This window comes from Salmo salar, chromosome 14 (genome assembly GCF_965601325.2).
Source record: "Salmo salar chromosome 14, fSalSal1, whole genome shotgun sequence".
Lineage (NCBI taxonomy): Eukaryota > Metazoa > Chordata > Actinopteri > Salmoniformes > Salmonidae > Salmo > Salmo salar.
Window position 1 is genome coordinate 71,870,758 of NC_138304.1, and position 6,554 is coordinate 71,877,311.

A 6,554-nucleotide genomic window follows, 5' to 3' on the forward strand; every position below is an offset into this window, starting at 1 on the left:
GTCAGTTCTATTTCTGATGCAGATCGCGCTTCAAGTCCTGCCTCTCCCATCTCCTCATTGGTTTATAGAAGCAGGTACCCACGTGCTATCTCCTCATTGGTTATACTGAAAGACTAACAAGGTCGGTGGCGGTAATGCACCTAATTTATGAAAGTTGCCAATTTATTTTATTTTTATTTCACCTTTATTTAACCAGGTAGGCTAGTTGAGAACAAGTTCTCATTTACGACTGCGACATGGCCAAGATAAAGCAAAGCAGTGCGACACAAACAACAACACAGAGTTACACATTTAATAAACAAGTGTACAGTCAAAAACACAATATAAAAAAATAAAGTCTATATACATTGTGTGCAAATTGGCGTGAGGAGGTAAGGCAATAAATAGGCCATAGTAGCGAAGTAATTACAATTTAGCAAATTAACACTGGAGTGATAGATGTGCAGATGATGATGTGCAAGTAGAAATACTGGTGTGCAAAAGAACAGAAAAGATAATAAAAACAATATGGGCATGAGGTAGGTAGATTGAATGGGCTATGTACAGCTGCAGTGATCAGTTAGCTGTTCAGATAGCTGATGTTTAAAGTTAGTGAGGGAAATATAAGTCTCCAGCTTCAGCTATTTTTGCAATTCGTTCCAGTCATTGGCAGCAGAGAACTGGAAGGAAAGGCGGCCAAAGGAGGTGTTGGCTTTAGGGATGACCAGTGAGATATTCCTGCTGGAACGCGTGCTACGGGTGGGTGTTGTTATCGTGACCAGTGAGCTGAGATAAGGCGGAGCTTTACCTAGCATAGACTTATAGATGACCTGGAGCCAGTGGGTCTGGTGACGGATATGTAGCGAGGGCCAGCCGACTAGAGCATACAGGTCGCAGTGATGGGTGGTATATGGGGCTTTGGTGACAAAACGGATGGCACTATGATAGACTGCATCCAGTTCACTGAGTAGAGTATTGGCGGCTATTTTGTAAATTACATCGCCGAAGTCGAGGATCGGTAGGATAGTCAGTTTTACGAGGGTAATGTTTGGCGGCGTGAGTGAAGGAGGCTTTGTTGCGAAATTGGAAGCCGATTCTAGATTTAATTTTGGATTGGAGATGTTTAATATGAGTCTGGAAGGAGAGTTTACAGTCTAGCCAGACACCTAGGTATTTGTAGTTGTCCACATATTCTAAGTCAGAACCGTCCAGAGTAGTGATGCTGGACGGGCGGGCGGGTGCGGGAAGCGAACGGTTGTGTAACGGTTGTCGTCGGGAATAGAGGACCAAAACGCAGCAGGAATGTGGATGCTCATCTTGTATTTATTTTAAATAATGAGAACACCAAAATAACAAACAAAGACCGTACGAACAACAAAACAGTCTTGTCATGCTCACACATGCAAAACAAGAAACAATCTCCCACCACACCAAACCAAACAATTACCCATATAAATGACTCTCAATCAGAGGCAATGAGAAAGCACCTGCCTCCAATTGAGAATCCAACCCCACATCAACCTAAACATAGAAATACAACAAACCAGAAATAACATAGAAATACAAAACATAGAACATAGACCAAAACCCGGAAATAATAAATCAAACACCCTACTACATAAATCACCACCCCGAACCACATAAACAAAATACCCTCTGCCACGTCCTGACCAAACTACAATAACAAATAACCCTTATACTGGTCAGGACGTGACAGGTTGAAAAGCATGCATTTGGTTCACATTATGTCCTTGCAAGTGTTGCATTTATTCTCAAAATAAATTATGCTGGCAAATATTTTTTGCAACTACAAAACTGATTATAGAGGTGAAACTCATATTTTACATGCTTGAACAGTTACTGTATGTCTCTATTCTGCCTGATGCTGCTCTGTTAGATACACTGATATAATGTAACAGAGATACAGCAGCAACAGAGTAAAGATGGAGAACAGCCTCAAACCGAGTGATGACTAATCTGACCATGAAAAATTATTTGCATCACTCTCTAGACTAGAGACACCATTTCAAGGGGCATGTGAGGTAATGTGGACATATAAATCAAATCATATTGTATTGGTCACATACACATGGTTAGCAGATGTTAATGCGAGTGTAGTGAAATGCTTGTGCTTCTAGTTCCGACAGCGCAGTAATATCTAACAAATAATCTAATAATTCCACAACAACTACCTAATACACACAAATCTAAAGAGATGGAATAAGAATATGTACATATAAATATATGGATGAGCGATGGCCAAGCGGCATAGGCAAGATACAGTAGATGGTATAAGATACAGTATATACATATGAGATGAGTAATGTAAGATATGTTAACATTATTAAAGTGGCATTGTTTAAAGTGACTAGTGATAAATCAATCAAATGTATTTATAAAGCCCTTCTTACATCAGCTGATGTCACAAAGTGATGTACAGAAACCCAGCCTAAAACCCCAAACAGCAAGCAATGCAGGTGTAGAAGCACGGTGGCTAGGAAAAACTCCCTAGAAAGGCCAGAACCTAGGAAGAAACCTAGAGAGGAACCAGGCTATGAGGTGTGGCCAGTCCTCTTCTGGCTGTGATGTGTGGTGATTATAACAGAACATGGCCAAGATGTTCAAATGTTCATAGATGACCATCAGGGTCAAATAATAATAATCATAGTGGTTGTCGAGGGTGCAACAGGTCAGCACCTCAGGGGTAAATGTCAGTTGGCTTTTCATAGCCGATCGTTCAGAGTATCTCTACCACTCCTGCTGTCTCTAGAGAGTTGAAAACAGCAGGTCTGGGACAGGTAGCACGTCCGGTGAACAGGTCAGGGTTCCATAGCCGCAGGCAGAACAGTTGAAACTGGAGCAGCAGCACGGCCAGGTGGACTGGGGACAGCAAGGAGTCATCAGGCCAGGTAGTCCTGAGGCATGGTCCTAGGGCTCAGGTCTTCCAAAACAGAGAAAGAAAGAGAGAAAGAAAGAGAGAAAGAAAGAGAGAAAGAGAGAGAGAATTAGAGAGAGCACACTTAAATTCACACAGGACACCAGAAAAGACAGGAGAAATACTCCAGATATAACAGACTGACCCTAGCCCCCCAACACATAAACTACTGCAGTATAAATATTGGAGCCTGAGACAGGAGGGGTCGGGAGACACTGTGGCCCCGTCCGACGATACCCCTGGACAGGGTCAAACAGGCAGGGTGTAACCCCATGATCCATTTATTAAAGTGGCCAATGATTTGAGTCTCTATGTAGAGATTGCTGTTTAGCAGTCTGATGGCCTTGAGATTGAAAAATAGCTTCTCTTTTTTTCAGGCCCCAGCTTTGATGCACCTGTACTGGCCTCGCCTTCTGAATGGTAGCGGGGTGAACAGGCAGTGGCTCGGGTGGTTGTTGTCCTTGATGATCTTTTTGGCCTTCCTGTGGCAACAGGTGCTATAGGTGTCCTGGAGGGCAGGTAGTTTGACCCCGGTGATGCGTTGTGCAGGCCGCACCAGCCTCTGGAGAGCTTTGCGTTTGAGGGCAGGGCAGTTAACGTACCAGGCGGTGATACAGCCCGACAAGATGCTCTCAATTGTGCATCTGTAAAAGTTTGTCAGGGTTTTAGGTGAAAAGCCACATTTCTTCAGCCTCCTGAGGTTGAAGAGGCGCTGTTGCGTCTTCTTCACCACACTGTCTGTGTGGGTGGACCATTTCAGTTTGTCTGTGATGTGTACGCCGAGGAACTTAAAACTTTCCACCTTCTCCACTACTGTCCCTTCGATGTGGATAGGGGGGTGCTCCCTCTGCTGTTTCCTAAAGTCCACGATCATCTCCTTTATTTTGTTGACGTTGAGTGAGAGGTTGTTTTCCTGACACCACACTCCGAGTGCCCTCACCTCCTCCCTGTGTCGTCTGCAAACTTGATGATTGAGTTGGAGGCATGCATGGCCACGCAGTCATGGGTGAACAGGGAGTACAGGAGGGAGCTGAGCACGCATCCTTGTGGGGCCAAAGTGTTGAGGGTCAGCGAAGTGGAGATGTTGTTTCCTACCTTCACCACCTGGGGACGCCTCGTCAGAAAGTCCAGGACCCAATTGCACAGGGCAGGGTTGAGAGCCAGGGCCTCAAGCTTAATGATGAGCTTGGAGGGTACTGTGGTATTGAATGCTGAGCTGTAATCAATGAATAGCATTCTTACAGAGGTATTCCTCTTGTCCAGATGGGATAGGGCAGTGTGATGGCAATTGCGTCATCTGTTGGGGCGGTATGCAAACGAAAGTGGGTATAGGGTGGCAGGTAAGGTGGAGGTGATATGATCCTTGACTAATCTCTCAAAGCACTTCATGATTACAGAAGTGAGTGCTATGGGGCGATAGTCATTTAGTTCAGATATCTTTGCCTTCTTGGGAACAGGAACAATGGTGGTCATCTTGAAGCATGTGGGGACAGCAGACTGGTGTAAGGAGCGATTGAATATGTTGGTGTTGTGACGTGGCTGGTTTTCTTTTTGTAGTCCGTAATTGCCTGTAGACCCTGCCACATAAGTCTTGTGTCTGAGTCATTGAATTTCGACTCCACGTTGTCCCTATACTGACATTTCGCTTGTTTGATTGCCTTGCGGAGGGAATAACTACACTGTTTATAGAGTCCGGTGAAGTTCCTTGAGGGCCGTCGTGGTATCTGCTTGAGGGGGTATATACACAGCTGTAATGATAACTGAAGAGAATTATCTTCAGAGATAATATGGTTGGCATTTGATTGAAAGGAATTCTAGGTCAGGTGAACAGAAGGACTTGAGTTCCTTTATGTTATGATTACACCATGAGTCGTTAATCATGAAGCATACCTTCTCCCTTCTTCTTCCCAGAGAGATGTTTATATCTGTCGGCGCAACGCATGAAGAAACCCGGTGGCTGTACCAACATATCCCGAGAGAGCCATGTTTCTGTGAAACAGAGAATATTACAATCTTTGATGTCTCTCTGGAAGGCAACCATTTCCCTAATTTCGTCCACCTTGTTGTCTAGAGACTGGACATTGGCAAGTAGTATACTAGGAAGTGGTGGGTGTTGTGAACGCCGTCGAAGTCTGACCAGGAGGCTGCTCCGTCTACCTCTTCTGCTGCGATGTTGTTTTGGGTCGACCTTAGATCCAATGTCCTGGGTGGTGGTCCGAACAAAAGATGTTGGTAAGTTGACGTCGCTCTTATATTCAATAGTTCTTCCCAGCTGTATGTAATAACACTTAAGATTTTCTGGGATAACAATGTAAGTAATAATACATAAAAAAACAAAATACTGCATAGTTTCTTAAGGACTCGAAGCGAGGCGGCCATCTCTATCGGCACCATCTTAACAGCATATACAGTGCATTCGGAAAGTATTCATTTTTTTCAATATTTTGTTACGTTACAGCCTGAATCTAAAATGGGTTAAAAAAAAAATGTCCTCATCAATCTACACACAGTACCCCATAATGACAACGCAAAAACAGGTTTTTAGAATTTTTTGCAAATGTATAAAAATACAAAACTTAAATATTTACACCTTCGGCAGCAATTACAGCCTCAAGTCTTCTTGGGTATGATGCTACAAGCTTGGCACACCTGTATTTGCAGAGTTTTTCCCATTTTTCTCTGCAGATCCTCTAAAGCTCTGTCAGGTTGGATGGGGAGCATCACTGCACAGCTATTTTCAGGTCCCTCCAGAGATGTTCGATCGGGTTCAAGTCCGGGCTCTGGCTGGGCCACTCAAGGACATTCAGAGACTTGTTCTGAAGCCAATCCTGCATTCTCTTGGTTGTGGGCTTAGGGTCATTGTCCTGTTGGAAAGTGAACCTTCACCCCTGCTCTGGAGCAGGTTTTCATCAAGGATAACTCTGTACTTTGCCCCATTTATCTTTCCCTCGATCCTGACTAGTCTCCCAGTCCCTGCCATTGAAAAACATCCCCACATGAAGCATGCGGTGAAGCATGCTGTCACCACCATGCTTCACTGAAGGGATGGTGCCAGGTTCACTCCAGACGTGATGCTTGGCATTCAGGCCAAAGAGTTCAATCTTGATTTCATTATACCAGAGAATCTTGTTTCTCATGGTCTGGGAGTCTTTAGGTGCCTTTTGGCAAACTCCAAGTGGGATTTCATGTGCCTTTTACCGAGGAATGGCCTCCATCTGGCCACTCTACCATAAAGGCTTTTTTGTTGGAGTGCTGCACAGATGGTTGTCCTTCTGGAAGTTTCTCCCATTTTACAGAGGAACTCTAGAGCTCTGTCAGAGTGACCATCAGGTTCTTGGTCACCTTCCTGACCAAGGCCCTTCTCCCCCGATTGCTCATTTTGGCTGGGTGGCCATCTTTAGGAAGAGTCATGGTGGTTCCAAACTTCTTCCATTTAAGAATTATGGAGGCCACTGTGTTCTTGGGGACTTTCAATGTTGCAGACTTTTTTTGTACTTTTCCCCAGATCTGTGCCTCAACACAATTCTCTCTCAGAGCTCTATGGACAATTCTCACATGCAGTGTCAACTGTGGGACCTTACATACAGTAGACAGGTGTGTGCCTTTCCAAATCATGTCCAATCATTTGAATGTACCACAG